At 37.1% G+C, this 20,543-nt stretch overlaps 1 long non-coding RNA gene across 1 annotated transcript in view; it reads left to right on the forward strand.

Moving 5' to 3' along the window:
* LOC141546904 (uncharacterized) overlaps positions 1–19,746 on the forward strand; it is a 43,548-nt gene extending 23,802 nt beyond the window's left edge. The window contains exon 5 of the long non-coding RNA XR_012483460.1: positions 12,767–19,746. This is a non-coding gene — a long non-coding RNA (uncharacterized LOC141546904). The remainder of the gene's footprint in view (positions 1–12,766) is intronic.
* The last annotated feature ends 797 nt before the right edge of the window (positions 19,747–20,543 follow it).

Below are 20,543 nucleotides of genomic sequence, written 5' to 3' on the forward strand. Positions count from 1 at the left end.
AATTCTGCCCTCAAGGACTCCACAGAACAAGACTGAGCCTTATTCTATATAACTTTCCTTCAAATAATTGAAGACAGAGCTCATGCTTCCCTGAAAGTCCTGGCATCTTCATTTCCTTCCCCTGTCCTTCATATGACTTGAGCTCAAGGCTCTTCACTAACTTAGTTGCTCTTCCATGGCTGCTTCCAGTTTATTAGTCATTTACAATGTAGCCTTTAGAACTAAATGCTTTACTTCAGGACAGTCTAAGCTCAGTGTTATATCTAGCATGTTGAAGTCTTTTGATCTGGCCATTTGTGGTAATTATTTCTCCCAGTTTTGATGAGTATGCTCTCCATTTTGTTGGCCAAGTCTTTGATAGGAAGCTGGGACTGAACCTATGATTGAATAGATAGATATAGGGAACCCTCTGATAAATAAATTCCCTCTACCAGTGAAGGCTGGCATTTTCTCTGAAATTTATGGACCTATAAAGCTGCCTAACACCCAGTTTCTTAAACTATGAATCACAACCTATATGGGCTCTCATAACTGAATGTGGAGGTCATGAAATTATGATTTATTATCAGCAAATATTTGATTTGTATGCCTATTTTATATGCCTTTAGACCTGGGGTCATATAAAAAAATTAAGAAGCCTTGGACTAGAGCACTGAGAAATTAAAATTACTTTCTCAAGGTCATGCAGTTTATCAGAAGCAGGATTTGAATCCAAGTCTCCTAGCTTTAAGTTTAGTCATCCTTTCAGTGACAATTAGTGATTGTTTGTAATGATTCTTGAAGTCATTCTTTACTAGAAAATATAAACAATCAGTAAAAACAAATAACTGGGTTGTTTTTTTTTTTTTTTTTTACAGCAACTCTCCTTTTTATTTTATTAATTTTATAATTATAGATTTTTTTGACAGTATATATGCATGAGTAATTTTTTTATATAACATTATCCTTTGTATTCATTTTTCCAGATTTTCCCCTCCCTCCCTCTACTACCTCCCCTAGATGACAGGCAATCCCATACATTTTACATGTGTTACAGTATAACCTAGATACAATATATGTGTGTAAATACCATTTTCTTGTTGCACGTTAAGTATTGGATTCCGAAGGTATAAGTAACCTGGGTAGATAGACAAGTAGTGCTAATATTTTACATTCACTTCCCAGTGTTCCTTCTCTGGGTGTAGCTGTTTCTGTCCATCATTGATCAGCTGGAAGTGAGTTGGATCTTCTTTATGTTGAAGATATCCACTTCCATCAGAATACATCCTCATACAGTATTGTTGCTTAAGTGTACAGTGATCTTCTGGTTCTGCTCATTTCACTCAGCATCAGTTCCTGCAAGTCTCTCCAAGCCTCTCTGTATTAATCCTGCTGTTTACAGCAACTCTCAATGACAAATAAGTGAAATTGACTCCTGTTGCTTGCCTTGGATACTTCCTTCAAATATAATATCTATATGACCGAAAGAACTTCAAAATGAACTAGTTTAATCCCTTTGTTTTGTAAATGGGGAAAGTGAGGTGGGAGGGGCAATGATTTTTTTTTTTTAAATCACCCAACTCATTGGTGGCAGAGCTTAAACCTGATTCCCAGCAAACACATCAGTCAATGGGTCAACAAGCATTTGTTAAGTGCATCCTGTGTACCCAGCTTTGTGTTAAGCCCTGTGTACCACACCTCCAGAACTTTTTACATTTTTCTCACATCAGGCAGTCTTATGAATTTTCAGGGCTTGAGACCTAGGACAAATATTTGTTTGATAAACTGTAGATTTGGTCTTCTGACTCAACATTAGGAAATTATTTGCTTCACTGCCATTTCAGAGTCATTGAAGTTAAATGGAGATAAATGAAGATTAACCAAAAATTCCCAGAGCATATAGACAAAGCTCAAACATGGAGTGGATTCCCTTTGGCATTATAGAATAGTGAAACATCAGAGCTGAAAGAGACTTTAGAACAAAGAACATAAAATGTTAGAATTCTGGGAGATCTTAAAGGACAGAATATCAGAGCTAGAAGGAGTCTTAGGTCATAGAATGTTAGTACTATAAAGAACCTCAGAACATAGAATGTTAGAGATGGAAGGGACTATAGAATGCAGAATATTAGTGCCATAGAAAATTATGGAACATAGAATGCCAGAAATGGAAGAGCCTTAGCAAACAGAAATTAGTGCTATAAAAAATCTTAGAACATGGACTATCTGAGCTTATGGAAACTTGGCTATGGTAGGGAATGGGAAGAAGAGAGGGAAGAAGAGAGGGGGGAAAGGAAAGGAAAAGAGAAAAGGGGGAAGAGGGAGAAAAAGAGAAAGAGGAAAGGAGGGAGAAAAAGAGAGAGACAGGTGGAGACAGAGAGACAGACAGATAGAGACAGAGAGAGAGAGACAGGAACACAGAGATACAGAGAGAAAGAGAGAGGGGAAGGGAGGGAGAGAGAGAGAAAGGAAGAAGGGAGAGGGGAGAAAGGGAGAAAGGAAGGGAAGAATGAGGGAGGGAGAGACAGGAAGAGAAAGGGAAGAGAAAGAAAGAGACAGAGAGAGAAAAAAAGAGGAAGGGAGAGAGAGAAAGACAGAAAGAGGAGGAAGGGAGAGAAAAATAGAGGGAGAGAGAGACAGAAGAATGGAAGGAGGGAGAGAAACAGAGAGACAGAAAGAGATAGAGACAGAGACAGAGAGAAAGACAAGTATATTGTTGGGAAGAGAGTCGTAGGACCAAGCATCGAAGTAGAGGAAGGGTTCTGTTCTTCTGCTAGTGGGCAGATGGAAGCATTAGTGAAGGGAAAAAAGGAAATGGTATTGGCAAGAAAATTGTGGAGAAGTATTCCCCCTAAATGCTCCACAAGGCCCTCCAATACTTCATAGCTCCGGGAGGCAGGCAGGATAAGAAAGCTTAGGGAGAGGACACTCCATGATGCCCATTGCTGTTGAGAGCCCAAAAAGGGATGAAAGAAACTCAGGGCTATCAATTCTGACCGCTCATTAGCCTACCTGATACAAAGTTTGTTGGGAAAGATATTGTAACTGGTTGTCTTTGTTAGTAATTGAAATTATTGTAATCTTGATAACAAAAAAGTATTGATAACCTTTCCTAAACCAATCCTGTTTTCAATGAAAGAATTAGGGAATCAGGGGCAGTTAAATGACTTAGAGCACCAGTCCTAGAGTTGGGAGGACCTAAATTCAAATCTGGTCTTAGAGCTTAACACTTCCTATCTATGTGATCCTAAGCAAGTCACTTAACCCCAACTGCCTCTCAAAAAAGCAAAAAACCCAATTAATTAATTAATTAAAAATCAAGAATTAGAAAATCACAGAGCTGACTTTAGAGTTTTAACCTCTAGCAGACAATTCAATCTTGGTTGTAGTCTCTCTAACAGATGGTGGCCAACTAAGCTTTCCTTAAACACTTTCATGTTTAAAGAACTCTCTATCTTATAGGCCAAAATTTTTATGATAGATTCAAACTATTCATATTATAATTCTTTTGATTCTATTTATAATTCTCCAGAATTCTGTAAAATGATTAACAGTAACTTCATTCTTTTGAATTATTCATATTAATTTTCTTGGCTCCTCAAACAGGTTAACTGGAGCCAAAGTCAACAGGACCTGATATGAAGAGTTTGATACCCAGAGCAAATATTGATTTGATAAAGGGAGGGATGGTCAGTCTTCTGACTCAGTATGAGAAATCATAGAAGTCATAAGGATTTCTTTTCCCTCACACCCATTTCAGTGTCACTGCAAAGGGCACTCTCCAGGGAAAAAAAGACCTAGCAAAGTATGTATATGTTAAAACTGGGTTCAGCCCCCTTTGGGATTATCAACTACCAAAGCAACAGTGGATTAATTTCAGGGTTGCAATCAACAATTAAATTAATGTATGTTTTTAAAATATGCTTTTTTGAATCCTCTGTCCATTTATTTTTTTACCACTGTCACTGTAGAAGTGGATGAGGATCCTCAGAGAATTGTGGATCATTCTGTATTTTTCTTTGATATAAGAATTGTCATAACGAAAGTATTCATCACATAGGGGCTAGTTTGAGCAAAATGATTAATAGAAATGTTTATGATAGGTACAAATAGGATATAGCACATTACTAAAGTTGTTCAGGAGAGAAAACATATCACTATTATCAGAGCTAGTCTTATTATTGATTATGTACAAGATCTGTTCTAGGTCTCAATCAATGATATTATGATCCCATATGACCCTGAAAAAGTATGTGGTCCACTCGTGCATCTAGAGTAAGGATTGACTGCTAACTCTTCACATATTCCACTGAGACCTTGTAATGTCTAGAGATCTAGAGCAAGGCCCCCAACATGAAGATTTATTGTAGAGCATACAGAAGAATTGCATAAGATACAGAAGAATGTAAGGGTTGCAATCTACACCACTGGAAGAAATGTCAGTGTCAAGGAGATCATGGAGTTGTTCAGATACGGTGACAGCTGTTTCACACCAAGAAAAGGCATCTGGTAGAGCCCACTCTCTAGAGCCCACAAAGTTCCTAAAAACTGACCAAATATTCAAGTTGTTTTGTAATTTCCAAGCCCAAGTCAACCAGAGTTAGTGTCTTTGATCAGAGAATGTTTAGTCTTACAGAGTAATCCAATCACAGACAACAGATTGTTCCAGTGGGATTTCTCGATTCAGAGCAGGCTCTATTTAAATGCATATTAACTTAGTGATATTTCCCAAAAAATATGGTTTGAAATCTTTGTGGAGAAAACTGTCAGACCTGATGGGGAATTATGTAATTTGCTTTTCATTTGATTTTCAAATTGGGCTGTAATGGTAATATAATTTTGTCATAAGTAAAATTATCAGAACCCACATTTTCCCCCCAATTTGTGAGCATTTGGTTGATTATCTGTGATGATAAAAGTAGGTTTTCTCCTCTTGGAGCATCAAGATTTGGTTGTGCACAGATAGTTGCTGCACCTTAAGAAATCAAATGCCTTATATAAATACTCTCTGGATGCAAAATATTACTGTACTATTTAATTGCAAATGTGCATTATATCATAGATCAAAAGCAGACAGAAATTGGCAGCTATGTTTTATATAATTCCCTTGGGGAAAGCCTATTCTTTCAATATGGTTGACATAGTTAATTCTGATTATTTTGTTGAAATTCTTCTTATTAATAATACAAATATTTAATTTTTAATTTTTAATTATCCTGAAGTAATGGTTATTGGTTTGGAATGGGTGATAAGCAAACCAATTTGAAACAAAATATAAACATGTGGCATTGTATTATATAACATGATACATTTCCTTGACAGTTAAAATCTTTTTTATTTTTTAGCATGTAGTGTCTATGTTTATATATGTAGTAAAGAAAAATGTAGCCAAATGAGAAAAAAAAGTTGGTTTTTTTTTTAAACCCAATGAGAGTATAAAGTTCAATAATCCTAATAACATTGTTATTTTCATCAGTTAAATTATAAAATTTGTCAGTGACAAAAGTCATGTAAATACCATCTGAGTTGAGTGTACAAAAAGTGTTATTTGGGGGGAGTAAGATATAATTAAAAACTATTATTATATATTATTATAATATATAATATGATATATCATATATTATATATTATTATAATACCATAGGTGGTCAGTTCCCATTTTAGATTATTATTATTATTTCTGACATTTACATAGCATGTATGTACAAAGGACTCACAATAAACACAAAATACTTACCCCCATTTTATATTTAAAGAAACTTAGGTGGCGCTTTAATAACTTGCCTGGGGTTCCACAACTAGAAAGTGACTAAGGCTGGATTTGAATTCAGCTCTTCCTAATTCCAGATCTGGTGCACTGTGTCACCTACTTGCCAAAACACAAGTACAATTCTGATCAAAAGAGTAAGTCAGACCTGATAGGGAATTATGCATTTTTCTTTTCATTTGATTTTCAAATTGGGTTGGGACATGTCTGATGAATGACAACATGTTGAAAGGAAATCCCATAAGCTTTTAGAGTCTGTATTATGACAGGTGTTTTGATTGCCACATGAATCCTTAGGATACTACTTGGCTTCATGCATGGGTGATCTGTGACCTTTCACGAGGATAGGATGATTAGATTTAGCAGAATATTCAAAGATGCAGAATCTCTGCTCTAGCATTAATAAGACCATCACAATACCACTCATTTATTATGGGCTTTGATGTTCATAATACTATGAAAGTTTCAGGGGTCCTAGAAATTTGGATTCTATCCACACTGTGTCCTCATGGGATTTAGAGTTCAGCAGAGGTATATAAAACATGATTGAATATCTATAATACACAATATTACAGGGATAAGTACAGAAGAGAGGAGCAGATAAAGGGCTATGTTCCCATGGGGAAAACAGAAAGGAGAGATGGGATATAATCTTGATATCTAGAGAACCAAATCATCACCCTTGGCCTACTGAGCAAAGTTCTTTCTACTAAATAAGTCACAGAGGCTGGGAAGAAGATAAGGAAATTCAACAGATTAATGCTGAGATATTTGGGGTTTATTGTATGTTTTTTAAATACCAGTTACAATGCTATCACCTTCTCCTCTAGATGATTCAGTATAGCATCTCCCAAATTGCAGTCCCCTTCATAGTCTAAACCTCATCACGTTCCTGAGAGAAGTAATTCATTTTGGACCCTTATTCTATTCCAATAAGTATTAATCAATTTGATAGAATCATGTCAGTATATGAGCTTCCAGAGCTATGAGCAGCAGATTCTAAGTTCACTTGCTTAGTGACAGGAAGTTAACTAAAGGCCCTCCACCCTTGTTTTGCCTTGTAATGATGACTAAATCCAGCTTGGCAGAGGTGACAACTACATGGAAAATTTTTTGTACCTCTGGACCAATCACTTGTTTAATAGGAGCAGATGACCATTTTATGACCTTTTAGATCATTGACTGTGATAACTTGTACCATTTTCTCCTGCTCAAATTAAAGAGAAGCCTGTCCATCTTATTTGGAGATATTTCTTGATTCATCCAACTTGTGACCCTGCTGACATATTATTTTGCTATTCTATATTTGCTACAGCTATCCTGGAATGGCTGGACATCTAGCCCTATAAAAATAGAGCCTTGGAAAGACAAGGCATCTCAGATTGTGAGGAAGATCAAAGGTCTAATTCAAAGGGGACTATGGATCCTCTAATAAAGTGTCATTGGCTCAGACCTCTGCCTCTTATTGTAGGTGGGATAATTTAATCTCCACACTCTAACAACTTCTTTGGGAGAAAAAAAGGGTCCAAATTTGGTATCATTCAGTTGCTATTATTTTGTGGTGATTATTCTTTTATTTACATTGTGCTAGAAGTTATTCTATTCAGGATAGATCTAAGTGGATCTTGGACTGTCTCAGGTGTTGGATTACCAAAATCTGAGCTATTGTAGATAGTTCTGAGAAAATCTGAGAAGATGAGCCTTCTGTAAACCGCGGGATTTGGTGTTTGATTTACCTCAGAATCATTCAGTTCCATTTTTCCTTCTAACTCTGGTGAGAAAGTACAACTCACAGATTCTCAAGGCTGAGTTCTAATGAGATTGGACAAGGATGGAAGGTTTTCCAGCTGTGTGACTCTGGCCTCGTCACTTAACTTCTCTGAAACCCAGTTTCCTTATCTTTAAACAAAAAGAAGAAGAAGAAAAAGTCAGTGACCAGGACTTCTTAAACTTTTTCTACTCACAATTCTTTTCTGCCCAAGAAGTTTTTATGTGACCCTAGTATATCTGTATATAAAATAGGTATACATATCAAACATTTACTTATAATAGACCATAATTTCATGCTATTAGAAAACACATTCTTGAAACTGAAAATCAAATTTTGAAGGAGATTTATTAAAGAAGAATCTTAAGGAATCATCTTAACATTTCTGACTAGAAGCAGGCTCTACCCCTTTTTGGGAAGAGGGACCCCTGAGCATAGAAGCAAGAGAAGCTTTAACTTGTTAGCTTGGCACAGCCCCTCCCTTTTGAGAACAGATTAGTCCATTCTCTTCTGGATTACAATCTTTCTGATATGCTACTATATAGTTCTCCATAAATATGTATTAGCATGCTCCCCCTCCCTCATCATACATCCCATTTAAAAATGGTAGAAAACTCCTCCTCTAGGGTGTATTGTTTCATATTCGATTAGCCTAGTAAGGGGGCACAATAGTGATTTGGTCAAGTCAGGTCCTTGACCCCAACTAGTTTGGCCTGGATCAGTTATTATCTTAAATTTGTGATTTTCTCAAAATCACAAGACTTTCTGATTGGCTGAATGCACTTGTGCCTTCCTAGGCGCCCCCCCCCCCCCACCTTGTTTGCTGAAGGCTTCTATTGATCATTTAATTGTTCTGTGGAATTTTAACCTTCCTTAACCTGTCATATTCTGAAAACCTACTGGTCAATGGTACCCACTATCCTACTTTGCAACAACACTCTGTGGAAACCTAACTTTTCAGTATTTCTCACAATTCAGTTATGAGACCCCCATAGGAGGTAATCCATCATAGTGAGAAAAATGAAACCCAGAGAGAAATGGCAGTTGTTCTATCTACTTTAAGGATTAGAAATGTGTCCTTTTTGGATCCTCAGCACTCAACATTGTGCCTGGCATAGACTAAGTACTTTTAAAAGTGCCTTTTCATTCATTCATTTATTCCCACACTAAAGAAATGTGAACTGTTTTATTATAATTGCAGTTATTATGTGTTCTGACTAACCAGAAGTCTGATAGCAATTACAGTATTCTTAACCTTAGAGGGAATAATTTCAAATAGATTTAAAGGTCTCCTTTCTGAAATGAAAGAATTCCAAAGGAGGATTGAGTGGAAGTGGGAGGAGGAGGGGAGTGGGCTGAGATAATAAAATTCTACTAATCAGATTAGAATTTTTAAAAGGCTTAATAGCTCGAGTTTATTAATCTTTGACAAGGGCACAAGAAATTATCTTGAAAATGAACAGAAATAGATAGAGCCTGACTTAAATAAATAAATAAAGGCATCTAGGCCTTCATTCTAGACATTTAGACTTGACTAAATATTCCCAGGAGTGTGGCAAAGTGAAAGAGGAAGATGGACCAGAGTTTGAACTGCAGCTCTGCTACTTCCTAACCATATGATCCTGAGCAAGTCACTTCTTTCTTGTTGCCTAGTCTTTAAAATGAGGGGATTAGATGAAATAATCTCTAAGTAGGATCCCTTCCAATTGTAAATTTGTGATCCAGTAATTACCCAGGGCTGAATGGAAGGAAGCTAGGTTCTGCAAATTGTAATTAGAAAGCTATTAGTCACAGTAGCCTATACTCAAGAAGGTGACATCTTCTTTTTCCTGTCTACTCTTATTGACTATTTTCCCAGGGATTTGAGGGAGTCAAGGCTGAGCTTCAGGAACTGACTCCTATGAATCATTCATGAGGTGTGGTAAACTTTTCAGATAAGGAAAGCCACTTCATTCATCACACCTCAGCTGTGCCTTTCCTTCCTAATTATGCCTAGAAGAATCCTGTTCTTACTCCTTTATAAAATGTCCCCACTTTTCCTAATTCTAAGGGACTCTTATAATATAGTTTAAGAGAAATTATAGAATCTTAGTGTTGGAAGAGACATGTGGATACAGTGCTCTTAACTGGGGTAAATGACAGGGTCTTTGCACTGGGACACTTGCATAGCTGGGGTTGGGTGAAGCTTCTCCACCACTTGCTTGAAGACCCAATTTCCTGTGTCTTATAGTCATCTGTCTTTTGCCTTCTCCCTCAGCTGGTCTGGAGGTTACCATCATCTCTGTACTTTTCAAAATGGCTGTTGGGCCAACCTCCTCCCACTCCTATCACTATGTGATCCCTCTCCTGCATCCTGCCTTCCCTTATCCTAACCCCGGTGAAAGCACCAATTAGATTCTCTAGAATGGGCCACACACACACTCCTTTTTTAAATTGATTTTTTTTTTTTTCAGTTAACAAGACTTGATTTTCATTCCTTGATGCTTCCCCCACCTATTGTGGGGGGCAGGAAGACAAAGAAAATCCATGTTATAAATATGCATAATCAGGCAAAACAAATTCCCACACTGGCCATATCCAAACATGTGTGCCTCATTCCTCATCTTGGATCCCTTGCCTCTTGCCAGGAAGTGGATAGCATTCTTCATCATAAGTCTGCTGAAATTATGGTTGGGCACTCTGCTGATCAGAGTTCTTAAACTCTTTCAAAAATGTTCATTTTTGTGGTGTTGTTACAGTATAAATTGTTCTCCTGATTCTGATCACTTCATATCTTCATCATTTTTTATAGTACGATAGCATTTCATTAAATCCACATGCTACAATTTGTTTGGACATTTCTCAATTGATAACCCCCCCCCACCCCCACCCCCACCCCCATTTCCAATTATTTGTCACAACAAAGAATGACTATGAATCTTTTTGTACATATTGGTTCTTTTCCACTTCCTCTGATTTCTTTGGAGTTTATAGGTCTAATAGTGGTATTGGTAGGTCAAAGGATATACACAGTTTAATAACTTTGGGGGGCATAATTCCAAATTATGAATTGCTATTTGGCTGCCCCCTTTTCCAAAATGACTGTACCCACAGCCAGTCTTCTTTTTGCATCACTATCCCCTCTCTTGCCACTGCCTCTTGACCAATTGTTTTCGTCCCCATTAAAAAGAATCCTTGCTTGTATTTTGGATACCTGGCACGAACCCACTATGGTTAGTCATCTTGTATGTGAAGAACTGCATTGTGAAAAAAAAAAAAAAGGGTGATATATTTTTTTTTCTGTTTAGCCTCAAACTAATGAGAATTAATAAATTTCAAGTAACAAGGAGGCTGACTGGCTCAAAATAGGGAAAAAATTCTGGAGCAGGCTAAAAATGGAAGATACTCCACTAGGATTAGGAAATAAATACCCAATCTTCAAGCAAAGGCTGAGTGACTATATTTACTGATGTATATGGAATTCATATTTGGGATAGAGCTTGAATTATGCCTTTAAAAAAAAGAAAGAACATCTTAAAAGTTTCTTCCAAACATGGGACATGACAGTGTGGTATAATGGCTAGAGTGTTAAGCTTGGAGTCAGGATGGCTGGGTAACCTCTGATATCCTTTCAGTTTGTAAGATTATGTGATTTTAAGGAGTAAATAGATATGTATAGTCCTGGATAGTCATGTGTCAACATTTTGATAGTAAGTGCTTTTGCAGCCCAGGAGAATAAATGATTTCATTGTCATCCATCCTGGGTACGTACATACAAATCTTTGATTTGGAAGGGATCGTAGAACTCTCATCTCTCACCTATGGCAGAAATTCCTCTACAGCATCCTTGACAGATGTGTTCAAACAAAGACTGGATGATGCTCTAATTAATAAAGAACACATTCCCTTAGGAGATAGCTTTGAATGGTCTAATTTATTGAAACTTCCTTCAAAGGATCATTAGGATTTTGGGTAGGGATGGAAAATACTAGCTTGAGTTCTTTTCTCAGCCCTTACTTTCTTTCCCAGAGGTTTTTCAATGGCTACTTAAGCCATATGAGTGTTTCCATAGAATTCATTCCAGATAACATTTATTAAATGTTTCCTGGTGGCATAATATTGTCAAATAATAAGCTTAATGGTACAAATAAGATGGAAGAAAAAATCTTTTATTTTCTTGGGAGCTTATGTAGCTCCTGGCTAATTGTTAAGACTTATCAATCATGACTAGAAAGTTAAAATCGGAAATGAGGGAAAGTTTTTTTTTTCCTGTCAATAATTCATACCAAATGCTGTAGCTCATTAATTACAATTATTTGTAAAAATATAATATTCAATTAGCATCTCCCATTAGTGCCCTATGAGTTTTCAGAGGTTATCCAATCTGTCAATGCTCCATGTATATGTCCTATGATATAGCTATGAGATCAGTCTAGCCATATCCATTCAGTATGGGCCAGGCCAGCTGCCAGGTGATAATTTCTGAAAAACAACTTCCAAGTCTCAGGTGGGCTATGTTCTACATCTGTACAGGATGTATCCACACCATGAAATCACAGATTTTTGAAGGTTGATTCACACTGACAAAGGGCTTCATGTCTATTAACACTTTATGTTATTTAGTTTAACCTTCAAAAACAACTCTGTGGGGAAGCCTGGGCAAATATTATTCCCCCATTTCTCAGAAGGAATTGAGATTCATCAAGGATAAGCATTTTGTTCAAAGTCCACAAAGTAAGTAATGGAACTGACTTGAAAGCAGATTTTTTTTTTGGCTGAGGTAATTGGGGTTAAGTGACTTGCCTAAGGTCACACACACACAACTAGGAAATGTTAAGTGTCTGAAGCTAGATTTGAACTCAGGTCCTCCTGACTTCAGGACTGGTGCTCTATCCATTGCACCACCTAGATGCCCTAATGCTGATCTTCTAATGTCAACTCTAGCAGCTATGTTTAAGCCGTTTTAAAAAAATGTTGATGGAAACTCTTTTATGGGAAGGAATGGAAATTCAATTACTTCTAGAAACCCTCTAAAAATGGAATTAAATTGCAATAGGATCAGAGATTTAGATCTGAAAGGAGCCTTACTTCAGTCTTCTTGGTTTGTAAAGTAGTAAATTGAAAACAGGAAAGAGGTCACCTTTGTCATCTTTCCTAAGAGGGAATATCAGACTCAGATTTGAATCCCAAGTTCAGTGTTCTGCTGCTTCCCCGTAGCTATCTGCCTTGAAGTGTGTCATCAGATCTAAACAGGATATACTTTTGTTTTCCAGGCTGTTTCTGTTCTTTATGAGCCCATGAACTCTTATGCTAAGAAGCCAGTTGAGCTGAAGGATAATGACATCTACACTTTAATCTCTTCAAATTCGTTATCTGCACTGAATACGGAGCCATCAGCTGTTGAACTCACCACCAGCAGTGATGCTCCAGAAGCACCCAGAGAGATACAAGGGACGGGAAGAAGCTGTTATCAGTTATAGACAGAGTTTGTTCTCTTCAGCCAGTACCAAATTGACCCCACCCACAATCCAAATAAAGAGACTGGTGTCCAAGAAAACAAAGAATATGAAGTACTGGAATATCATCCAATTAATCCAACTTCTCCATTTTGCAAACACAAAAACGAGGCTTACAATGGAAAGAAAATTACTTCTTTCAGGTCCCGTGAGTCAAGATCAGGACCCAAGTCCCCTTTCCAGAGCTGTTAATTTGGACTTTAATAGACACTAGATCTGTCTGGACTAGAGCAGGGGTGCTCAAACTACAGCCAGCGGGCAAAGTACGGCTGCTGAGGACATTTATGCGGCCTGCTGGGTTATGGCAAATGGGCTAAGGAGTGGAGACAGAGACGGAGTGTGAGTACTATAGTCCCACCCTCCAACAGTCTGAGGGACAGTGAACTGGCCCCCTATTTTAAAAGTCTGAGGACCACTGGACTAGAGCATCTGGGGAAATGCTTTGAACGGAAAGTACCCTTCAGGAATGGGAAGAGCCCACAGCTACTTCACCTCAGCTGAGCTGGAGGTTAAATAAAGCCATGAATGAAGATTAAACCTGTGTTTCATTCTACAGAGAATCCCAGGTGAAGAAGCTTTCTTTACAGGTGGAAATCTGCTTTGAAATCTCATCTCAATGAGTTGCTTAGGGCAATGAGACTTGCCCAGAGTCACAAACGATTATGTGTGAGAGGCAGAATTTGAACTCAGATGTTCCTGGTTTTCTATTCACTATGCTATGGATATTCCCCATGAAATGATTGTAAAGTATGGGCTAGCTCCCTAGAGGCCTTGGGATCAGCCAGAGTCAGGATGAATTAAAGTCCTTGGTCTTTGGGGAGAAGTGAAGGAGTCAAGCAAGCAAAATCCTCAATTCTGGAGTCTGGAGTCACCAACTTCTCTCCTCCTCGTCCTGCTGCCAAGTGACTCTGGCCCCTCTTTCCTGGCCCTCCAATCCTTGTCTATGATTATCTTAACACCAAACGTTCAGCAAGCACCAGGGGTGAGAAGAGCCATTTATCCAAATATATGCTAATAGAGTCATTAGCCTTATGTGCTCCACTGTCTGATTCAAGCATACTTTGTTGGAGTTTCAGCCCTCTACAAATGATGCTGCCTGGACATGTGCCTCCTTGTTTGATTTCTGATCATGCATTTAGTTGTGTTCTCTCTGGCTTTTGAGCCAAAGCTTTTAAAGCCTACCAGTGCACGCTTGCTTGATCCACAGGCTATTCCTTTACTTGGTTTGATATTTGTGTCCTTGGACATTGGCCAGTTTTCTGATTTTGCTATGGCCTCCTACGTGCTCTTCCTCTAAGGCAGGTTTCCATTTTTGGTATCCACTCTAAGAAGATCCTCTGCCCTCTATTGTTCACTTGCAGACTGCTGATTAATCAGACGTCTAATACCCTCACTATCTCATAAGGTCTCTTGTTACCTCTCACCTCCAATTAATACATTTAATTAGTACAGTTAGTACAGTGTGGGAAGAGTCACCAAGAATCATAGAACTGACACCAGCCTCACAGAACCAGAGAAATCCTTAGAGATCATCAAGATCTACCTATATCTGAATTGGCAATCTCTCTATGACATCAGAAATCAGTGGTCAATCAAGGTTTTGTTGGAGGACTCCCAGTATTGGAGAACCTGAAGGAAGTGAAACAGTCCAAAGTGCTATATTTAAAATGCTTCAATATTTCAAAAAATCTGTTTAGTACTCAATCACATAAATTGGTTTAGTCAAAAATCATCAGCCAGTAGCCAGTGGGATGAATCATTCTGCTATTATCCAAGTGCCTTCCCTTACCCCTATCCTCACCTCCAGCCCTTGGTGGGAACAGCCTCAGTTCCTATGAAACTCACTTAGCTCATCTTTTGCATTTCTGTCCTTCACTGTGCCCAAGTTTTTTTTTTACCTCCTGTATGAAGCCTTTCCTGACCCCCCTCCCCCCCAGCTGCTAGTGATCTTCTCCACTTTATCCCATAAGCCTGTGAAGAATCCAGCCCTGAGTATGATGCCTAATGGAACCACAGCAGCTTCCCTGGAGACCAGCTTTTCCACTTGAGATTGCCAAAGAGTTCACACTTAACTATTTTCTAAATTTCCATGGATCCAACAGAGTATAGTAACAAGAATTTGACTTGGAAGTCAGAAGACCTGGCACTGAATCCTAATTCTGTGGCTTACTGGGCAAGTTTGTGGATTCCAGGTTGAGTCTGAGGACCCTTGGGCTAACTCAGTTTTCTTTTATTTTTTAATTTTTATTTTTGAAGTGTTATTTATTTTTATTTTTTTATGATAGACTCTTTTTAAAATTAAAGCATTTTATTTACAAAACATATGCATGGATAATTTTTCAACATCAACTCTTATAAAACCTTGTGTTCCACACTTTCCCCTCTCCTCCCCACCTCCTCCCTTAGATGGCAGGTAATCCAATACATTTAAATATGTTTAAATATATGTTAAATCCAATATATGTTTACATATTTATACAGCTATCTTGCTGCACAAGAAAAATTGGGTCAAGAGGGAAAAAAAAAACTGAGAAAGAAAACAAAATGCAAGCAAACAACAACAGAAAGAGTGAAAATGCTATGTTGTGAATCACACTCAGTTCCCAGGTCTCTCTGAGTGTAGATGGCTTTCTTCATCACAATATTATTGGAACTGATCTAAATCATCTCATTGTTGGAAAGAGCCACGTCCAATCAAAATTGATCATCACATAGTCTTGTTGCTGTGTACAATGATCTCCTGGTTCTGCTCATTTCACTTGGCATCAGTTCATGTAAATCTCCCCAGGCCTCTCTAAAATCATCCTGTGATCATTTCTTGTAGAATAATAATATCCATAATTTATTCAGCCATTCAGGCATTCACTCAGTTTCCAGTTTCTTGCCACTACAAAAAGGGCTGACACAAACATTTTTGCATATGTGGATCTTTTTCTCTCCTTTAAGATCTCTCCGGGATATAAGCCCAGTAGATATAAGCTGCATCAAAAGGGTATGCAGTTTGATAACTTTTTGAGCATAGTTCCAAATTGCTCTTCAGAATGGCTGGATCTGTTCACAATTCCACCAAGAATATATTAGTGTCCCAGTTTTCCCGCATCCCCGATATTCATCATTATCTTTTCCTGTCATTCTAGCCAATCTGAGACATGTGTAGTGGTATCTCACAGTTGTCTTAATATGTATTTGTCTTCTTAACACTTCCTAGCTGTGTGATCCTGGGCAAGTCACTTAACCCCAGCCTCAGGGGGGGAAAAAGTATTTGTCTGATCAATAGTGATTTAGAGCACCTTTTTATATGACTAGAAATCATTTTAATTTTTTTCATTTGAAAATTGTCTGTTCATATCCTTTGATCATTTATCAATTGGAGAATGGCTTGAATTTTTATAAATTTGAGCCTCAGTTTTCTTATCTGTAAAATTAATTATTGGACTAAGTAATCTCTGAGGTACCTCCAATCTCTGATTCCTATGATCTTTCCTATTCTAAGAAGATAGGGTCATAGTGTCCAGCTCTCCTCACAACCTAAAGGAAAATAACCTCTTTTCCTTTAGAGCCAGTTTTAGAATTCTTCAGCACCCCTCTCTGTAATTGATTCATTCTTCCACTACCAAGATCGCAGCCAATCAAGAAGCCTTTTGATGGCATGGCTAGTCAGCATTGGGTATCACAACTTTATACCACAAGTTGTTCAGTCATTCCACTAATAGGATATCTAACAGAGTCCAACCTGAGAGGACAAGAGGACAAGACACAGTCACACCTGAACTTTAGGAAGACCATTTTGGTGGACAAATAGGTAAAAAGGACAATAGCACTTATTTCACATATATATGCGGATATATAGATATAGATATATACTTTATGTGAAGATAATAGCACCTATTACATCTGTGTATATCCATACATATATAATAATATGGAATATAAAAATAGTTCCCATGGTTGTAATAAGGGTCAAATGAGACAAAATATATAAAGTCCTTTACATTTTATATATTATATATTTAACTATCAATAATAATAGTCATAAAAATGACAAGTTAGTGGAGGGTCTCTTGAATTTCTTCTAGCTGTACCATTTTCTATTCCATTCCTGGTTCTACCATTAGCCAATCATATGTCTCTGATCAATTCATTTTCCCTCTCTGAATCTCAGTTTCCTTCTCTGTAAAATGAAGGTGTTAGATTAAATGGACCTAGATGATTTCTGAGGTCCTTTCCACTGCTAGAATTCTAGGACTGATTCTAATCCTGCAGATCTAGGGACAATTTCTGTATCCCACTAGGGACAATCATTTTCATGGTACTTTTAGTGAGAAGTAAAATAAGGGTGGAGCATCTGGGTCTTTGTCCTGGGACAGAAAATTTAGGGAATATCAAAAGCACTTACTTGAAAGGACTTCTGCCTATTCCCACAGAGACGGAGACTGCAGCCTAGTTCTGAAGATGCTTCTTCCCTTCAGAAGCTTAGAAATCTATTAGATTTCTGAAAGTCAAGAATTAATATCAGAAGCTCCTAATTTTTCCTGATTCCTTTAAGGTTTTCAGTAGGTAGAAGCAGATAGATGGATAAATGGATGGATGATAGGGAGATAGAGAGTTAGACAGAGAAAACATTTGTTAAGCTCTTACTCTTGTGTCCAACGGTGTACTAAGCATTGGATATAATTTCAGGCAAGGAAGACCATCTATCCTCTCAAGGAGTTTGCATTCTAATGGGTAAAGGAGCCAGAATAGAGGTGGTGCATGGGACAATGCTTTAGAAATAACCAAGAAGCAGATGCCTTTCTGTTCTCTTCTCCCAGGTAATTTTGGGGCATTCCCCCCACAACCTCATGCTGTTCTCTGGGCAAGTCTCCCCAATTGTTCCAGGTGCAGAAATTATGAGCTCTGGTTCTACCTTTGTTTCAGTGGCTTCCTTGAGCCCATTTCTTGCCAGAGAGTACAAGGGAGAGTTGCTTCATCATAGTAATCTAGCAATGCACAAGAAGATAGTGAGTAAATATATAATTGCCCTTTCACCTGACTGTGGAAAGGAAGTTCTCTTAAAAGAAAACTACTACAATGGAAGTAGAAAACTACTACAGTGGACCTACACAGGTCAGTCAGGGAAGGTGTAACATTGCTATGTCACAAGCATAGTCTGGCAGATCAGATTGATAAATCCCATGAGGGGTGCCCCCCAAAAATGACTCCATGCCACTTATTTTGTATGCCGTGACATCTAGAACAATGTAGTACAGTGGAAAGAACAATGGTCCCAGAGGAGGTCTAGTTCAGCAAGTAACTAGCTTTATGATCCCGGCCAAGTATGGCTCTTCCTGAACATCAGTTACCTATAAAATGAAGGAGTGGATCCTTTCTTTCCTGTCAATCAGGAAGTCCATAAAAGCACTTATAACATTCTCAAGGTTAAGCTAAACTTTATTCTCCTTCTAATAAACAAGAGATTGATCATAAATTTAAGTTTAGAAAAGAATGCAGATATCATCTCAACTAACTCCTTTTTTTAGCCTGAGGGGGAAAATGAAGCCCAAAGAAGTTGAATTTTCCAAGTTTAAATAGGTAATAGATCCAGAATTTGAACTGGAGTCCTCTGATCTAAATTTCACACTTAAAAAAAAGAGAAAGAAACAAATAAATTTTATTGACATCTTTTGTTTTTATATAAGATAAGTTACTCCCTTTAGTCATCTCCCATCCCAAAGAGCAACTCCTTTTAATAATTTTTTAAAAACTATAAGCAAAGAAAAAAAAGGGGGGAAGAAAATAAGAATTCAGTAAGACTGATTAATTGAAATCAATATACTGTATTGAAAAAAACTAATTCTATATGCAAGAAGATAGTGAATAAATATATAATTGCCCTTTCACCTGACTCTGTGGAAAGGAAGTTCTCCTAAAAGAAAACTACTACAATGGAAGTAGAAAACTACTAGAGTGGACCCACACAGGTCATCCCATCCTGCTTTAGTAAAAGAGTGAGGAATGGAGTTCTCTCATATCTATTCTTTAGAATTATGATTATTTTTTGGTAATTTGGTAATCATTTTTTAGTGTCTCAGATATTTTATTATTTTTTTTCCTTTTTTCCACTTAGTTTATTTTTAATACACATTGCTTTATGAATCATGTTGGGAGAGAAAAATTAAAGAAAAGAGAAAAATCATGGAAGAGGAAAAAAACAGAAAAAAGGAGTGAACCTAGTATGTGTTGATTTACATTAAGTTTCCATAGCTCTTTTTCTAGATGCAGATGGCATTTTCTGTCTAAAGTCTCTTGGGATTGCTTTGGATCACTGAAGTACTGAGAAGAACCAAGTCTCTCATAGTTGATCATCATACATTCTTGCTATTATTGTGTACAGTGTATTCCTGGTTCGGCTTATTTCACTCAGCATCAGTTCACAGAGATCTTTCTGTGCTTCTCTTTATTCATTCCATTCACCATTTCATACAACACAGTAATATTCCTTACATTTATATGCCACAATTAGTTTAACCATTCCTCAATTGATAGCATTTTTTAATTTCCAATTCTTTGAAAACAGAAAAGGTGCTGCTTTGAACATATTTTTGCTTATCACAAAAAGTACTGCTTGGAACATTTTATTGTATATGGAGCCCTTCACATATCAGAAATGTTGGGAAGATAGACATAAGACTTGGTAATAGACTCCTGAAATTTTTTGAAATTCTGAAAGAAAGAAAGAAAGAAAGAAAGAAAGAAAGAAAGAAAGAAAGAAAGAAAGAAAGAAAGAAAGAAAGAAAGAAAGAAAGAAAGAAAGAAAGAAAGAAAGAAAGAAAGAAAGAAAGAAAGAAAGAAAGAAGCAAGGAAGGAAGGAAGGAAGGAAGGAAGGAAGGAAGGAAGGAAGAGAAGAGAAGGAAAGAAAGAAAGAAAGAAAGAAAGAAAGAAAGAAAGAAAGAAAGAAAGAAAGAAAGAAAGAAAGAAAGAAAGAAAGAAAGAAAGAAAGAAAGAAAGAAAGAAAAAGGGACGGAGGAAGGAGGGGAGGAAGGAAGGAAAGGAAGGAAGAAAAGAAATGAAGTGAAAGGGTTAGTAGAAGGCTTCTTAAGTCTTTTCCAGTTTTACTATTTCTTGCTCTCATGTCTTCTCAATTTTGTCTCTAAATAGAAAAAAAATCATAAGCTTTAAAATCCTTTCTAATAACCTATCATTTTTATGACTATTACTAATGATTGCTAAATATCTATTAAGTGTAAAGGACTTTATACATATCTTATTTGATCTTAATTACAACTGTGGAAACTCTTTTTATATCCCATATTATGTATGTATGTATATATACATACATACACATATATATGTATATATACAATACATATATATATATATATATATATATATATATATAATAGGTACTATTCCATATTGTCTTTAACCCAAACAATATGGGTTGTTTCAATATTGATATCAAAAAATGGAAGTAATTTCAAGGTCACCCTGCAAGTTAATGGCATAGTAAGGACTAGACCTAAGGTCTTATTACTCCGTTGTTCTTTCCACTATA

This window comes from Sminthopsis crassicaudata, chromosome 6, assembly GCF_048593235.1.
Source record: "Sminthopsis crassicaudata isolate SCR6 chromosome 6, ASM4859323v1, whole genome shotgun sequence".
Lineage (NCBI taxonomy): Eukaryota > Metazoa > Chordata > Mammalia > Dasyuromorphia > Dasyuridae > Sminthopsis > Sminthopsis crassicaudata.